The 19463-nt window shown below is 37.1% G+C and overlaps 1 long non-coding RNA gene across 1 annotated transcript; it reads right to left on the bottom strand.

The window, feature by feature from the left end:
- Nucleotides 1-202: 202 nt before the first annotated feature.
- LOC120528635 lies at nt 203-10836 on the bottom strand. The gene is made up of 3 exons (XR_005633574.1): nt 10771-10836; nt 10093-10283; nt 203-265 (listed from the first exon to the last, which is right to left on the bottom strand). It is a non-coding gene; the product is annotated as an uncharacterized LOC120528635 (long non-coding RNA).
- Between the last annotated feature and the right edge of the window lie 8627 nt (nt 10837-19463).

The raw sequence follows: 19463 nt of genomic DNA, 5'->3' as shown, positions 1-19463 counted from the left end.
TCAAAGTCACCCTGAAAATTAGAGATGTTAAAACAACAGCCCTGAACTTATTCTGGTCACTACAATATGAACAAATATGAAAACAAAGTCACTTACAGAAGAGTCAGACTATAAAATTAGAAACAGCACAAAATAGGTCAAAGGGAGAGTAGAATCAGACAATCACAGAAAATGTCTGTCCAGCTACTCACCTTCACTTAATTATCTTTCTGGTGCCATTGTTACTTGCTGTCAAAAATGAACATAAACCCCACCACTGTTTTCCCTGTAACATAAAACAAACAGAAAATCACACACGCACTAACATTTCAGACAGAAGAGTAAAAACTGTCATCTTCCTCCTTCATATTCCAAAACTTAATGGGGCACAAGTAGGGAAAAGGGAAAGTAGGGTAGAAAACATCCTATTCCCTGTACCTTTCTAAAAACATTAACCAGCCTAGAGATAGCAATACATTCTAAAATATAGTATGAGCACTTGATTATTCTATTTTGAAGTAGCCACCGTTACTTGATTTATTGGTAGTTCAAAATCATACTTACTGTCACTTTATAAATAAAACCAATACAAAAAAGAAAACACATACAGCAGCTATAACATTAATCCAAATATTTAATTTCTGTGAAAAAAAAACTTAACTGTGATAATATCCTCTCAGGATTAGTTTCACTGTAGGGATAGTTGTCAAAATCTGTTACCTTCGTCTACCCGACCCTCCATTTCTCAACCCAGTTATTCCATTACACCGGGCTGAGTAGTCACTAGGATATGTAACTTTTCCTGGTAGCCCTAAGCACAAGGTCGGTGTCAGCCCCAAATGGGAAACCTGTTCATTACAGGGTAAACTTTCACATGCACCTAGAGTCAACAACTAAACAGAGATACCTAACTCTGAAATGTGGAATAAAATCTAAGCCAGACATCAAGCCTGCACGGTGAATACACAGACTGCACACAGGCCAGAACACTGAAAGAACAGACCATTCAGACAAAATCGTATTCATGGAACTTCTACAAAATAACATGGAGCTAAGTTTTCAAATCTCATAGTACTACTGTCTTACACTACGTGGTAACTGGTAAAGACAAGACTGGGAACTGAACCCAGTTCCCTTGAGAAGTTGATCAGTAGCACTAAAAACTGCCTCACTTTAAGTAATATGTATAATTTTATGTCCTTACATCTCCATACTCATAGGACTGTAGGGATAGCATTGTTAGTATATTTATTATGCCAATATTCTTGAGAAAACATTTTATGAAACCTTAAATGGTTGTAATGGCAGTGTTGAGCTAATGGCCAACTGCGGAGCATGCCTTTGCCCAGGACAAATTACGGTAAGTGAAGCTCCATACTGGAGTTTGTGTGAATGCAGATAGAAAATATAAATGATCATTTAAGAGGAATGCACTATCAAACAGATATATTTTGTGAACAATGATTTGGACATTTTCTCTTGGCGTTTCCTGCTTGTGCTAGCTTCTTTTACTCTTGGAAAAGTTCATGATCACAGACATGGCTCAACAAGCCTGAAACTATGCCATCTTCAACAAACAGGTTATTTCTAAGCCCAGCATTTATGAAAACTATAAAGTGAAAGAGAGAAGAAAAATTGCATTCCAACCATTTATTTTATTTACCCATCCACCCATTAACAATCTTGCTTAAACCAGTTCAGATTCTTTGCAAACATAAAAAAAAACAGGCGCCAAATTTGGACAGGGCCAACAATTCATCCTAGGCCATACTCATGCATATATTCACACTCACCCATACAGGGCCAGATAAGAGCTGCCAATTAACTTGCCTGCCATATTTAAAAGTTATGAATCAATAAAATAGTTGAATCTAGATAGGTCACCTTTTTGGTGTCCTTGTGAATTTGTGCTCTCCTGCAGTTCCATAACAATATTCTACAAACCTTATGCTACCTCTATTGTATCAAAAGCCTCTCAAGACATTTTTAAATTGCTAGAAATGTGACAAGTCACTGCTACAAGAGGCATTAGAAGCTTATACATTTTTTTTCTTCATTTTCAGTTTTGATGCCACTACAATGGCTGATGTGCATGTTGCATGGTGATGCTTGAAATAAATTGATACCAAAAAGTCGAGGCCGAATCAAGCTGGGAACGAACTCAAGAGACAGGCGTTACCATGGAAACTAAGTCAACTGGAGTTGGTACAAATTAACTTGAGAAAGATGGCACATGAAATCAAATTACATATCTAATTAAATGAGCCAAAGACATTTGTAAGATTGTAAGTCATTGCAATACATTGTACATAACAGCTTGTCTTGCAGCCATAATTGTATAATATAACTGTATATAATGCATTTATATTTATGTACCAGCTCTCAGGCCTTAAGGGATCACACCAAGCATTAACAAAACTAATGTAGCAGGGAAAAATGACTTCAGTTGCAAATATTCTGCCTGCTACGTGGGACTCACTATTGTTGTCTTTTCTGAAACACAGATTATAAGGCGGTTAAGCCTCCTGCTCCAGGGCATAAAGAATTCTACTCTTAAACTCACTCACTCTATACATGTGTTCTCAAACACGTTTTCTCCATTTTCAGCTTTTTGGGAGCGAAAATCTATCCTGGAGGCTAGAAGCCCACCATAGGCAGGATGCCCATTGATTGCCATGCATTTTAACATACTCACTCATATGGAGGCCAATTAGGAGTTCTCAGTTAAATAAATCTGTACGTCTGTGGTAGACAAACTGGGCTGTCCAGACAGAAGCCCCCACAAACTCTAAAAAATGTGAAAACTCCTCAACAACAGTGGCAAGCCTTTTGTGAATGTGTGTGTGTGTGTGTGTGTGTGTGTGTGTGATGGGCTTGCAGCACAATTCACCACTAACTGCTGCCAACTCTAAACAGGATGGCAGTCCACTGCAGAATAAAGTCGGGTGCACAACAACTGGTCAAATTTAGAGACACCCTGTTACCGAAAATGAGTTCTCAATAAGATCACAGTAACACAGATAGAAGCCTGTTAAAGGCAAATTTCACACACGTTACAAAGTTTTACTTTACACAGAGAATCACAGAAACATAGAACTAGAGTAGTATTTTATATACCTTTAAAACTCAACTTGATGTTATTGTACAGAAATTAGGAGAACAGGATTGATGAGCTTTGTGTGGCCTTAATGACCTGTTCTCGTCGAAACTGACTTAACATCCTAATATGTCAACACTTGGGATGTGGGAGGAAACTGGAGTAACAGAAGGGAATGTGCAAATTCCAAGCAGATATGGCTGAGCAGAGGGATTGTTCCTGCCTTGTGCCCGATGCATGCTGGGATTAAAGCTAAATTCTGCATAAACTCAAGAATTTTTTTCTTTCCACAGAGAACAATAGACACGTGGAACAAGTTATCAATTCGTGTGGTAGAGTGGATGACTTTATGAACCTTCAGAACCTGTAAAAATTGTTCTATTGTAATTTTAGAATTGGAAAAAAAAATAAAAGTTCAGTTGGTCTAAAAATTAACTTAACGGATGGAAATGTTTTGCTTTAGGAATCTTCGCAAAAAATGTAGTTACATAAATTATCTGGGACTGTAACCAAAACCAAATAACTAGGCAAAGTCATTAATCAAAACAAAAGAAAAATTCTTTACTAGAAATGTTTTCCATGAACCCAAGCACTAGTTTCTTGTGATATCTTCCCTAAGTGTTTACAACTATTGCATCACAGCAACTAGATAAGCAAAATGGTGGTACTCATGCAAATAAACACACAAAATGGTTACATCCGTAGAAAAAAAGACAAAATTGTGATGGCATGAAATGAATAACAAAAATGACAATTAAAAATATTCAGGAAGCTAGACAAAACGCACCAAAAATGGTTCTAACATATACCGAACTCAATAGATTATCATTGCCCAGTTCATGAATTTGATGTAAGACACATATTCAACACAAATATTAACTAAACTATAGTGATTCCACCTTGATTCAGACGGCATTCAAAATGATCCCACAGAGCAAATGGACAACTCACCTAGCAAACCCCAAAGGGCCACTCCAAGGATGTCCAAGGCCTCTTTGGAGCAGCTGATCACAGCAGGATCAATTTCATTTACCAGTACTTTAATGTGGCGGAACTGAACTTTTTAGCTTTGGGCTGCTTATAACATAACACAACATAATATAGAAATAACATAAACATACATCATAAACAGTTGGAGAATACTGCAATTATAAGATGATGTGCAAACGACAGTGAATTTGTGTGTACGGTGTTTATGCACATGGCACTCACACCTTCATACAGTATACAAAAGAACACAAAAACAAACAAGGGAGACAGGCTAAAGGACCTGTGTGTAAGGGCTGTGGGTCTGGGAAAGAAACTGTTTAGGTGTTCATTAGATTTACCTTTAAATGACTTTTAAATGTTTACCAGAATGGAGTTTTTGAAACAGGTGATGACCTGAGTGAGATGAGTTCATGGTGATCCCTTAAATATGGTTAATGACACTAGATGTATACAGGTCTGCAACCCAGCTGAGAGTGTTTGTGATGGCTGTGCCATATCGACTGAGGAATCATTCATTTCTAGAACAAAAGGTTTTCAGTGCTGTTTTTGAAAGCTGAATCGACCATAAGAAAAGCCAATTAGCAAAATTAACAAATGGTCAGTTCAAGTTATACAAGAGTCAATATGATTACAACAGACCAGGCAATCTGCAATCTGAAAAGATGGTACATTCAAAATCCATGTCTTAGCACCTTATACATAGACATACACACTGTAAATAACATGCTACACTTAGAGTGATCGGGCGCAGGGCTGGAATCCTTTTCCACTGTTGATAGTATGGAGTACCAGGTTATTTGTAGCACAAAAAGATGAGTCACCTGCCTTCTATATGCTGTTTCATTAACGTCCGTTTATAGATGAAGGCATTCAGGTCAGTTTGTAGACGTTTAGCTAACAACAGTCCATGGACAATGATGTTATATGCTGAACTAAAGTCTACAAACAGCATTCTGCTGTAATTTCCTTTATAGCCAAGATGCTCTACCACAAATTGTAGGCCCATGTTAATGGTGTCATCCACAAATCTATTTGTCTTATATGCAAACTGAAGTGGGTCAAAATAAGGAGCAGCAGACTTATGATGGGTTAGAACTAACCATTTAAATATTTTTATTAGAATTATTGTAAGTGCAATGGGCCTGTAATCGTCGAGGCAGCTTATTGTATTGTCTATGTTCTTATATTAACAATTTGTGGTTAGCATCACTGCATTCATTTTACTGCGGCATTATCTTTCTGCCACTGTCTTGTTTGATCACTTTTCCACCATTTTATGTTGTTGTTGTCTTGGCCTCTGACTTATGTTTGAGCTGATGTCAGTTTCTTTTTACCATAAGATGACGGCACTCAGCTAACATTGTCCAAGATTTCAGATCGATATGAAAGAAAGTATGGTTCATGAATTAGAATTGTAAGAAGGGAATCTCATTTGTAGAACTGGTTGGGGCCTTTTGCTAGTGTTATTTTAACTATGACTTATATTATAATTATGGCCTTGATATTAAGCATCACTTACTCCCAGTTAATATCAGTTTGTTTAGTCTTTTCAACACTTCTCCACCTCCCTTCTTTTTCCAAAAGAAGATAACAAAACAGGTAGAACATACACATTACAATAAAACAGACAAGATATGAAAAAATACCAGAGGATGGCTCTTCTATCGGTCTGAGTATTTCACAATCTGCTCAGTTACTGGGATTTTCACGCACAACCATTTCTAGGGTTTACAAAGAATGGTGTGAAAAGGAAAAAACATCCAGTATGCGGCAGTCCTGTGGGCGAAAATGCCTTGTTGATGCTAGAGGTCAGAGAATGGGCCGACTGATTCAAGCTGATAGAAGAGCAACTTTGACTGAAATAACCACTCGTTACAACCGAGGTATGCAGCAAAGCATTTGTGAAGCCACAACACGCACAACCTTGAGGCGGATGGGCTACAACAGCAGAAGACCCCACCGGGTACCACTCATCTCCACTACAAATAGGAAAAAGAGGCTACAATTTGCACGAGCTCACCAAAATTGGACAGTTGAAGACTGGAAAAATGTTGCCTGGTCTGATGAGTCTTTAAGACTTTAAGATTTCTGTTGAGACATTTAAATGGTAGAGTCAGAATTTGGCGTAAACAGAATGAGAACATGGATCCATCATGCCTTATTACCACTGTGCAGGCTGGTGGTGGTGGTGTAATGGTGTGGGGGATGTTTTCTTGGCACATTTAGGCCCCTTTAGTGCCAATTGGGCATCGTTTAAATGTCACGGGCTACCTGAGCATTGTTTCTGACCATGTCCATCCCTTTATGACCACCATGTACCCATCCTCTGATGGCCACTTCCAGCAGGATAATGCACCATGTCACAAGGCTCGAATCATTTCAAATTGGTTTCTTAAACATGACAATGAGTTCACTGTACTAAAATGGCCCCCACAGTCACCAGATCTCAACCCAATAGAGCATCTTTGGGATGTGGTGGAACGGGAGCTTCGTGCCCTGGATGTGCATCCCACAAATCTCCATTAACTGCATGATGCTATCCTATCAATATGGGCCAACATTTCTAAAGAATGCTTTCAGCACCTTGTTGAATCAATGCCACGTAGAATTAAGGCAGTTCTGAAGGCGTTCAGTGGTGTTCCTAATAATCCTTTAGGTGAGTGTATAATTACTTACTGTATACATACTGTACTTCTTAAGACTTTCCATCTAAAGTGGATATACATGGCTTATATCTAATTTGGTCTTTTTGGGTTTGGACCTAGAGCCTGCCTTAGAATATCTATTATTGCTGCTCTATTCTAAGTATCTGCTCTTGAAGTTGAGCTTCACAGCACTACAGAAGAACTGACAATAATATGTCTAACTTGTGTTTGAGGGTTTTATCTAAAGGACTAAAGTCACATAAACGGATGCTGTGTAGAGTATTCTGAATCTACCATATGAAAAGCCAATTAGTAAAATTAACAAATGGTCAGCGCAAGATATAGAAGAGTCAATATGATTATGACAGACCAGGCAATCTGAAGTAAAAAGTACAGAAAAGATGGTACATTCAAAATCCCTGTGTTAGCACCGTATACATAGACACACACACTACACTGACAGTAACCAGGCACAGGGCTTGAACCCTTTGACGTGGAGCCAATGAAAAAAATTCTAACAATCTCATATCTGATAGCCCAATCCAACGTGTCAGTTCATCAGAGGGACTGCTTACACACACAGGGCCAAGCTTGAGTGACCCATTAACCTAACATACATGTATTTGGAGTCATGGGAACAAAACCAGAATGCTGGATCTGCGTTGTAGCAACTTTATTCTTGACAGCACCATGCTGTCTATGAAAATATATGCCAATATTTCGATTATTTTGTTTAAGTCTTCAATTAATTGGCACATCTTTACTTGTTTGGAAGGGAAACCAGCGCAGAAAAAGAAAAATTGCAAAAACATGCAGAGGATGATCAAACAGCGTAAAGACAATAGACAGTGGTATACCTCAACCTAAGGATGCTGGATCTGTGAAAACTGCATTACCGTGCTGCACTATACTACTGTATTATTATCATTATATTATTACTATAAAGATCTTTATGAACCAGATATGCATAATTTTTTTTATGTACATATTGAATTGTGCTGTTCTTGTTATACATTTGTGCATGTGCTCAGCTTTCTGAAATGTGCTGTTGTAGATGAATGTAACATTTGGATTATATTGAATACACACTGACACACAATATGTGAATTCTGACTTTTTAACACCCTTGTCATTGTGCTAATCCTAATAACAGTATCACTAAGCCTAATGTAATGATTCAAATTTGCAGCTGAAAACGGCTAGAGCTTGCGGTCGTCTGTTACTTTAATTGCATTTGAAAATGAGGTCTGTCTAATAAGCATTCTGATAATATTATTTTACAGGGGAGGAAGCAATATGGAAACCGCTTTTCACTCCACGTCAAAGCAATTAAGTGTCTGCGGCTTGACAAGTCACACACACTGTACACATTCAGAGTCTGGGCTTCGATCCTTTTCTGGAGTGTCAGAGGATTATGCACGTTCAGGGTAGTGATATACTTCAGACTACAAACTTGCTAATTAAGCTTTAATTATCTTGTACTACCTTTATACACTGGGCAATTATCCCAAAATGAAAATAAATGAAAAAAAAACTGAACATGTAAAAAATTAATAAATGAGAATATGTATCTAATGCCAAGAGAGTATATACCTGACAAGGCAAGAAATTTAGGCAGAGGCAGAAAGACTGTCTGCTATTACACCAGCAGGTGTTGAGAGCTCAAGTAGGGCCTCCTAGATAAATGGTGAAGTATTACAACTTGTGCAAAGGAAGGTAAAGAAACAGAAAAGGGCCCAAAACCCAAAAGTGACACGAGTCTCTGGATATGCAGAGGGAAGGAAAGTAGAGGGGTCTATCCCAATTCCCCAACTCAAATTAATTAAAAATACTCAAAGAATTAAATAGTATTGTAGGAGAATAACATATGGTTTACTGCTGCCACTTATCCAGGATTTTAAAGTGTTTTCAGGAACATATATCTAAGATTTGACTTCCGTCTAGCCTGGTTTTGAACCACTTTAATACAGTTCAGGGTTGGAGGAGGCAGAGCTGATCCTAGCAACTTTGGAAAAATGTCAGGAAGCAACTTTGAACCAGGAACCAGCCCACTACAGGACACAATTACACATACCATATTTCTTGTAAATTTACTGGTGATTCTTTCTCTTTCTTCTCTTTTTATACAAGATTCTTATAAATATTTCTTAATGACAGACTGTATGTTTCTCTGTTTACCAGGTCACAGTGTCATCCGGTAGCACCTTCTATGATTGCATAAAATAAAAATGAAAAGGAAATCAAAACAAGATGGCTGTGTCAAACTGAAAACACATAAGGTTGCTACTATATAGTATATGTTGTAAGGGCTCTAAAAATACAAAAGCCAAGCTAAAATGTTAGAGAGAAATAGGGGGAGAAAGAAAATAAGACGGGGTGCTGAAAGGCTAAAGGGAGCAAGCAAAACCTGTACTCAAACTTTGGGCTTCAGCATTATGGACATAAACAAAACACTAGGACAAAATTTGTGGTCATAAAGAGTGTTAAAAATCTAAAAGCCAAACTGACACAATGAAGATTTCTAACCAAAAAAACCCAAATTACAAAGGTAGCAAGGGAGTTAGTTATGGTTGTTCCAAAGCTAAGACAATGATCCTGCTACTAAAACATGCTTTATAGAATGGCCTCATGAAATACTTCATGCAAGCGCTACTTCACATGACTGGCAACATGTCATAAATTTATTATTCGATTGAAATAGTTTTGGTAACTCATAGTTTTCAAATTGTTTCAATTTAAAGCTATCTTGTTTATGTTTTTCTGCCATTTTGTTTAGCATTTTTGGCTGTGGGCTCCACCATTTCATGATTCGTTGTGCACAAAGTTGCTCCATTGCCATCATGTGACTAAAACTGTTGCATTGTGTGATGTCATCATAGCGACACTTTAAAATATAGCAGCATTTTTTGCTCTGTGTAATGGGCTGTGGTATTTTTTTTTTGTTTTGACCTTAGTTTCTTTCAACTTTCTTTATTCTAATTTCCTGGCCATGCTGCTTCTGTACTCTGTCATTTATCTTTCACAAAAACACAAAAGGCATAATAATCTGTAAACAATATGGCTGTGACCATGTAAAGGCAGTCACAAAATGGAGGTTAACATACAAAAAACAAAACAAAATGACTTGGTCAGAATAATGATAAAGTCCAGAAAAACAGAAAAACACAATGATCAATATTGGAACACAGTCCAGAATGTTCCAAAATTAACAGAAAATAAAAAAAAATAATTCAAAAAGCAAGAATCACAACTATACAGTATACTGTATTTTTAATAATACTAAGGATGTTTGCTGACTAGCTCCTAAGGAGTGCAGAATTCCTAACCTGCACAGGCCGCAAGCGGAAGGCATAAGCCTTGGTAGATCACACTATCACCAACCTGCATCACCAGGAGGGGATGGGGACAGTCCAGATCAGTCCTGCTGGATTAGGTTTGGGAGCACCACATCGGTGTTGGTCAAAAGCCACCAAAAAGCACAGGCAAAAGGCCATGGTGGTAGATGAAGTCACCAGGCTAGAGCAGGTTATCACATAAAGGCAGTATCCCAGGGCTGCCAAGGAGTCTGGACCCTATGGGACACAACAGTGAATAGACACATTAGTTGGATGGCACAAGCCAGACTAATTTTTCTGAGGCACTCTTCTATGCCCCTGGAACTTCACCCAATGGTTTGGAAGTGACATAAGCTGCCAGCTGTGTGGAAACATCAAGGAAAGCCTCCAGTATATCCTCAGCATTGACCCAGGGAAGCTTTAGGTGGTGCTATGACCAAGTCCTGGAAAAGCTTGCCAATGTCTGGGAGAGATGTAAGGTAGCAGCAAACCACACCCCAGAAGCAGCAAAACCCAGTCTTACAACATTCAACAAGCCATGCACTATGTCACAAGCACATGCACAGAAGAGAGACACCATACTCTGACTGGTCAAAGTGTGGCATATGCTGGTGGACCTCTGAAGGCAGATGGTCTTCCTGAGAGAGATCATAACAACCACTCTACAGCCAGATATTATTATGTGGTCTGCAGTGGAAAAAAGGATCCTCATGGAATAACTTACCATCCCCTGGGAAGAGGGCATGGCAGCAGCCCATGAAAGAAAACATCTCAAGTACACAGAGTTGGCAGTGGAGTGCCAAGATGATGGCTGGAAGACCAGGGTCTGCCCCATAGAGGCTGGATGCTGGGGCTGTCTTAGCAAAGCAGTAGCTGACTTTCTCTGCCTTCTCTCCCATCTCCTTTACAGCTTTGCATAACTTTAACCTCATCATGCCAGCTGTTCCACTGCCTGTAATTTCAGAAGAAGGACAATGTTTGGGAGCAAACAACCCCGTAAATGCAGCTGCAGGAAATGTAGTAGAGCAGTGGGCCAAACATCTGCGAATAGTGGCTTCCAGCTGATGACCAACAGAAATGCCAAAGCAGGAAGCAACGTCTAACCTGTACAATGGTCTGAACATTCATCTTCTTCTAAGCCTAGGAAATGAAATACAATTGTAATTTCATTATAGCTTTATAAGTCTTATTGTGTTTAGCCATGATAGAAAATGGATAGGCCAGAAAAGCAATTAATGCTAAGAAAGGATCAGGTGATGAAATCAGAGTTGAAAACCAGTTGAAAGGTCAAAACCACAAAGTAATATGTAACAAAACCCTAAACATTTGTGGTCCAAATTGTTTGTGAAATTAAAGCCTAAAGTCAGGCAAATGAGGCAAAACAATATTCAAATGTGCAAAGCGTGTTTCCAAAGTCAAAAATCTTTTAAACTGAAAGGAGAGCAAAAGAGTGATCGTGTTTTAAAATTTTATCCACAATCTTGGACAACTTGAAAGTGCACAATGATGACCTTACTACCGTCTCAATATTAATGTTATGTGTTGCACACATCCAGTTGCCACGCAGTAGTAACCATGGTAACAACCACAAAGAAAGGCTCCCAAAATAGTGATGCTCACAAAAAAACAAAATGTTTGGTCATGTGTAACAAAAAACATTAGATGTTAAATATTTTCAGTTGTTCCAAAATTATATCAAAAGTAAAAGATAATGAAGAGCTGACCTCTCCAAATAACCAGATTGCTGCAAATATAAACAACATTTTCACAAATGCAAAAGAAGAATTGAAATAAAATCTCTGCAAATTTCATTACACATTACACAAGTCTTAGTCAAATTTCCTGATAACTTTCTAGTTACATTTTGATAATGAGGGTGAAAACCTAGTGAATTCTGCATTCCTCAAGTAAACACTAGGTTTCTATAACATTTGTGCTACACGTCAGAATTATTTCCCTTTTCATTTATAATTAAAATACATAAAAGTATATTGGGAATAGAAGAAAGATCAGGAATTAAGAATACATGGAGGTGAATGAAAGCAAAAGCTTTAAAACATCATCTGGTATTCCTATTTATTGATAAACATTTCATAAACACTACAGCTAATGCACCAAACTACATGCATTTCAACCAACAAGTATTTTTAAGTCTATTTCTGGTAACATGCCACTCATGAAACCCAAGAATAACTTAGAGATACAGATATTTAGGTTAATGTAAACTATTAATTCAAATAATAACGAGGGAAGGTAATGGTAGAGAAAGAGCAATACAAAGAAGATTAAGCTAAACAACCTACAGCCCTAAACGGGTACCAATTTATCCATTGGGATAGCTGGCTTACTTTTCCCTCTTACTGCCAATTTCTTTTCACCTCATGGCCGATTCTGTCCTCTTCTCCTTCCTTGACACCAGGATATAATAACCATTTCTTAATGACAGTGAGCATGTGTCCCGATTTTCCAGATTACAGTATCTTCTGAGAGTACCAACTACTTCATCATCTGTGGACTGTGATACTCACTTAAAAAGTCAGGTGAACAGCAATAATCCTCTCCTGTGGACTGTAAGAAGTTGTAAACCTCCTTGGAACCTTCCTATCTGCCCCTTAACTCCAGAGTATTGAAGCAATGACTAAGCAAGACTGTATTATCTTAACCAACCATCCTTGGCTTGAGCAATGCCAATAATGCTGTGCTCCTCCAATAAGGTCTGCCTTCACTAGACCAACCCATGTCTTTGAATTTGAAAGCTTTTCTCTATGTTTCCTCTTTATGGGTGCCATACAATAATTCTTAGGTAGATCATCATATGATAAAAGTAAAAGGTCCAGTCCAAAACACAATTAGAATCTAAATTTGTGATAGCACCGGTCCCAGACCTATAGCAATTCACATGTTAAAATTGTTTTTATATTGATAAACAGCATTTCTTTTATTAATATTGTACTTAATTCTTGATCTACCAAAAAATGCTATGCTAGGCCACAACTGAATCACCAATGAACATAAAAGTGGGTTCATCTTTGTAGATTTATCTTTTTCTGTATGTGTCTAAATATCTGATTTGCACACACATATATTTTGTTTAATGAGCTTGGCAGTTATTTAGTTTTAATTTATCACACCAGACTGTTATAAGAAAAATGCAATGTAACAAGTATTTAATGCATAATTAGGAGTTTCAAGTACACGGTATTTATTACATCAAAGCATCCACTAGTGGACTATGAGATGAAGCACAATTCCCAGTACCCTTTTTCATTGAGGAATTTTGCAACATTTGCTAATTTTATTAAAGAGAAACCCAAGCACAGTGCAGCTCAAAATTTACTTCACTAACACAGCAGCCTGATATATACTGTATTTTGATCCTGTAGTAATTCAGTTGTGTAAACGTGGATCATAGTTTATTATCCTTATGAGCTAATTATTGCTATTACCTTTTCACTCTGCATCTTCAAAAAGTGCTCCAAACCATTACCAGGTTGCTGAGAGATGACGGCCTATGCTGGAGTATAGTGGGACAGTAGATAATTGTTGGTCATTCTCTGCTTCCAGTCACCCCACCACCCAACCTGCCCCCCCCCGTCTGTGGAGTTAACATTATGCTCAAAGTAGTATTTCTTTTTCCTGAAGATTCTTATTACATGCCAAAGACATGCATGTTAGATACTATAAGTTGCCAACACAGAATTGGCTGGTGTGAGTGAATGCTGGCATGCACTTTTCCATATGTGGATCCCACCATGTGCCCAATGCTTTCAAGATCAGATACAGTTCTATATGGTCTTTTAGTAGGCGGTGATCAGTAAAAAATGGATTTATGGATGGACAAGTGTATTCTTATGTACTGAAGACAATGACACTAAAGGGGAAATAAACCAAAATTACTGCTAATATGGAATAAATTACCCTTTAGGAGGTCAGGCAGCCATCATACCACTCACTGATAATTCTAATATTATTCAGTAAGAATAACTGTAAAGTGCCAGAGGATGAACTGTTGTAACTGGAAAACACCTAACAGACAAAAGAATACAATTAAATTGTAACTCATTAGTTACGCCTCATAGATTAGGCAGCCGCATGCAGTAATGAAGCATGACTAACTCTTCTTGCAGCTCTAGTGTCAAACTCCTGCAATCTGTTCTGTCCACATTTTGGGAATGCCTTTTGCCCCTGATGTCGTAAGTGCTACAAAGAAGCACATTACCTCTGGCTAGAGCTTTGGATCTCAACTGTTTCTGCAGTGCCCCTTTTAGTAGGTTTTGCTCCAGTGAGTTTTTTGAATGATGTTTGGATTCTCCTTTGCTCCATGTCTTGACATAGCCTGTGTGTAGTCTGCACATTCCTCCGGTGTCTGCAAACATGTATGGTATGTTCAACTAACTGGTGACTCAAAATTGGCCTCATATGAATGAGTATAGGTGTGTATGTGTCCTGCATATCCAGAAGTGATAATATCTGATATTATCAGGATAGGATGCACCTTCCATAACCAAACACAAGAACAAATGGGTTATCTATACTAATAAAAGGCAAAGCCCTCACTGACTCACTCACTCACTCACTCATCACTAATTCTTCAACTTCCCGTGTAGGTAGAAGGCTGAAATTTGGCAGGCTTATTCCTTACAGCTTACTTACAAAAGTTAAGCAGGTTTCATTTCGAAATTCTACACGTAACGGTTATAACGGTCAACAATGTCCGCCATGTTGAACTTTCTTATTTATGGCCCCATCTTCACGAAATTTGGTAGGCGGCTTCCCTGCGCTAACCGAAACCGATGTACGTACTTATTTCAGTGGTATGACGCCACTATCGGCCACCATATTGAACTTTCCAACGTCAATAATTCTCCAACTTCCCGTGTGGGTAGAAGGCTGAAATTTGGCAGGCTCATTCCTTACAGCTTACTTACAACAGTTAAGCAGGTTTCATTTTGAAATTCTACGCGTAACGGTCATAACGGTTGACAACATCCGCCATGCAGAAGATGAAAAAATCAATTTACAATATCCCGAAGAATATCTACAATCGTTAACACCGTCCGGTCTTCCATTGCACATATTACTGTAGAAAGAAGAATGTATCCAAGAAAAGTAATGTAGTACATCTTCAGGGGATAACATTATACAACAAAGGAGATCTTGATATTTATATTAAAATGTTAACAATTTCCCATTAGAATAACTTTTGCAAAGATAATTAACAAATCTCAGAGTCAAACATTCGAAAAAGTCATTTAATTGAATAGTGAGAAAGAAACAAAATTCAGTCACAGGCAGTTATACGTTGTGTTGCCACGATGAAAGTCCAAACACTGAATCAAAATTCAATGCGATATTGACGAAAATGTAATTAAAAAAATTGGTTTTACTTAAGTTTTACAGTAATAGTGCAAGTTTAAAAAGTATTCATGTGTTAATTTCAAAGCCAAGCAGAATTAAATCGTATTACTGAACGAATAACTCTAACGCAACATGAAACATAATTTATTTTCAAATTATTATGCATTACTATTTTTTAATACGGTTAATTACTCAATATACTGTAAAATAGTTAGTTCTATTATGCATATGTAACAATTCCCATGAAAATAAAAATTTGTTTATATTGTACAACCGCATCCCCATACACAAGCAACAGAACCACAAAGAGGTAAGCACATAGCACAGGCCCGAGAAAAGCGAGCAGGGAGCAAAGCCCCCTAGTAGAATATTAACATAATAAAACTAGGCAACCCTTTTTATTGATCTGCATTAATTAAGTAATAACAGACCAGATGTGATAGATCAATGTGACCACATGAAAATCACCTAAAAGAAAGTTTGTTTTTTACCCGAGATAAATACATAGATTTTATTTGTATTATCATTTAAGGATTGCTTGAAGATTTGGCAAGGTATAAACATAAATACAAACAATCCTTATAGGATACATTTAGAACAACTACTACTTTTTATGGTAAACACTGGCAACTCCAAATAAAAGTCATGGAATCTACAAGATTAAAGGATTATTATTGTCACATGTACAGATTACAGAAGGATCCTTACTTGCATTCGTTAATCAACATGTAATTGGTCGTCACTCTCTGGCACCATGACAAACAAATAAGAGCCTTACCTTGAACCACCCATCTTTCTCATTTTAAAGAACTACTTTATGTCAAAAAATGTTATGCTCAAAAAAAATATTCAGGCAGGAACAGCACCTTATACTTTTTCAACTCAATACTCCCCATTATATACTAATGCCATAGTAGCATTTCAAAAATAAAAAAGTTAATTATTCAAAATATCATGTGCAACTCCTAACAGACAGTTGTCCTCCTGAATAACTCCATTATTCAAGTGACCTGTCTGTTATTTCGGTGACCATGGAGTAGTTACATCTAAGACATTCAATAAACTCATGGGAAACAAAGCAACCTGGCAACTACACTCTTGTGTTACCTTCTGTTCTGCGCCTCCCTAATGGTAAATCAGCATTTAGTGGCATTTTTGTAGACTCACCTGACAATGTATGGATTGTATTGGGACTCCCTCATTTTGTCCTTCCACCTCCTGGTCAGCCCAGTAATCTGTTTTTTTATTTAGTTTTTAATTACCAGGTTTAGGTTTGTGAAGATAATATAATAATATGCTTTCTTATATATCTGACCAACAAGCAACACATTATAATTTTCTGGTGCCATGATCAGTGTGTATTACTTGCCAAACATGAACAATTCCTTAATACCCCCGAAATGCCTTGTTTCCTTTGTTTCTCCAAAGTGATTTTCCATTTAAAAAAGTAATCTGAAACTTTCAGACATGTTATCTCCCTTACCATGGTATTCCTTTAGTGTCCATTTGGACTAAAGTTTATCAACTTTACTCTGAGTGTCCATTCAAAACAAACAAATATGTTTTTTTACAATATCAACAAGTCCTGAAGCCATACTGATTGTCATTTTACAATATTCTTTATTGTTTCTTCTTTCTTCTTACGTCTAAGGTTAGCATACCATTAAATTGGAGAGAGGTAGGCCTGTTTGGTCTATAATTAATGGATCCATATTTTTATCCTATCCTTATAGAATGTAGTAACACTTACAATATTTTAGTCATGACGTACCAGCGCAGTGTTGTTTACTGCAGTAGAGCTTTACGATACTGGCTACATAGAGCTTGTACACTAGTTTCCTCCAGCATCCCATGGACAAGTGTTATAAGTTAATTGGAGTGCCTGAATTGGTCTAGCATGAGTAATCATCATTATGTCTTCCTGGCTTGATTCCTATTTTTGCTCAAAGTTGCTGAAATAAGGCTTCAATTCTCTGCAACAGTGAGCTTAACATATATGTTTAAAACCACTTATTAGTTGTTGAAGCCATGATACTAACTATTCCATTTTGTGATGATGATGACCCTGCTGCAACTAAGACTGATGGTAGTGAAGTAAGTTCTAATTCATGATATCTTCTATTAATCCCATGTTTTACTATGTACAGAAAGGCAACTAGACGCTGAGTAAACAACTCAAACATCCAAACGGGAGTATATTTTTAAGTCACAAATTTTTACATAATTACTGTACATCATAAAACATAAAAGATTTTTTTCTGAGCAACATGAACATATGGTGGCTATGGGTCTTCAGATCAGCATCCTGGTTTTAAATCCTGTGCACGGGCATTGATTGTATAGAACAAGAGTTCCCAAACTTTTTTCGGCCGCAGACCCCTTTACCAAAAACCTTTAAAACCGTCGACCCCCTAGTCATTTACTTTACTTATTTGAATAATAAATTTGTACAGTACTCAATATTAAATATTTCACTAGATATCAAACTTTTCATTTTAATCACATGTAATTAATAATTGAAAAAGATAAAAGGACTACGGAATATGGCATTATCTTGTGCAACATTTGATATTGAAAATGAAAGCAAAAAAATACAAGCAGAGGTTTTTTACATTTTTGACATTTATGAAATAAATACGTAAATTCAAAATAAGTACAAATAGTCCAAGCTGTACTGTCTGCATTTCTTTTTTGGTTCAGTCATATTATTATCTGAAGAAATAAAAACTTTTATTAACAAACAATTTCGACAGCCCCTGTGATAAAAAAAAAACAATAAAGTATGTACTTACTTGAAACAGAAGATTTTTGTTCAGACTCGAATAAATAAACCGTGTCCTCTGATTTCCTTTTTCGTAGTACTGCTCCTCAATAAATCATTATATTCAAAGTTCAAATCACAAATAAGTACGCGTCACATCAAACAAACCACTTTATAGTGTTTTACGAAAGCATGACCATACAAGACTGATAGATTCTGCTAATATCAAATATCGTCTCATCCAACCGCGAGCAAGTGCGGACATGCAACGGTTTTTCATGTCCGCACTTGCTTTGATACGTTTGATAAGACAATGCACCGGCATGTTTGTACTACATGTATTTTCATGCATTCTTACGCGTGACTCTTTTAATGGCACATTTTTACCTTTTCGTTTCCAAGTTTGGAATGTAATGTGTTTTTATCTGAAAAGTGTTTTTTTAAATTATTTTACTTCTTAGTTAGGTACCCATTGGAATCATAGATATTTTGAAGTAACAAACAAATAGCAGTAGTAAGGGGGTCTATTTTTGCTGTCGTCGACCCCCAAATTTTTTTTATTGAAACTATCGACCCCAGGGGGTCGATAGAGACCACTTTGGGAACTCTTGGTATAGAATATGCACATTCTGTTACACCTATGGAATATGGAAGGAAAACCTGGAAAGAACATAACACAGCCCACCCTGACAGCATCAGACTCACGGCAGCAAATAATCCTGAAAACAGCACCAGTCCATCACATAGTCCACTTTCTAACACAGCCACAGTAGGTCACTTCAGAAATGCAAATTCACCTTTCACACACACACACACACACACACACACACACACACACACACAATACCCACATAAATACCTAACACAGATGTCTGGATTCAAACCTGGAACTTTAGAGGTATAAGGAGTTCTAAGCAATACACCACTGTAACTTTCCTATTTATTTGTTTTGTCCTCAATGTGTACTAGCAGGAAAAATTTTAACATGCCTCTCTACAATATAAAGAAATGTTCTTATTTTAATTTCATTTATAAATAGTGTAATTTATTATCAAATGACTATTAAAATATATTTGATACAATAAGAACAAAAAAATGTGAATGATTGTGTAAAATAAGCATCCATTTTCATGCTAGTGGAAAAACACTTACCGTTTCTCTGAATCTATTATTTACTCACTTTTTTGACTCCAAATATGTATTTCTCTTAAAACGAGAAGTTTTGAGCTAACAATTACAATCAGTTACAGGGAAAAGTAAGTACACCCTATAAAATGCCCTTTCTTTTTTTAACATAT

Source organism: Polypterus senegalus, chromosome 4, assembly GCF_016835505.1.
Source record: "Polypterus senegalus isolate Bchr_013 chromosome 4, ASM1683550v1, whole genome shotgun sequence".
In the NCBI taxonomy this organism is placed as follows: Eukaryota; Metazoa; Chordata; class Cladistia; order Polypteriformes; family Polypteridae; genus Polypterus; species Polypterus senegalus.
Note: the sequence above shows the minus strand (reverse complement) of the source record. Positions and strands in the feature narration are given on the sequence as shown.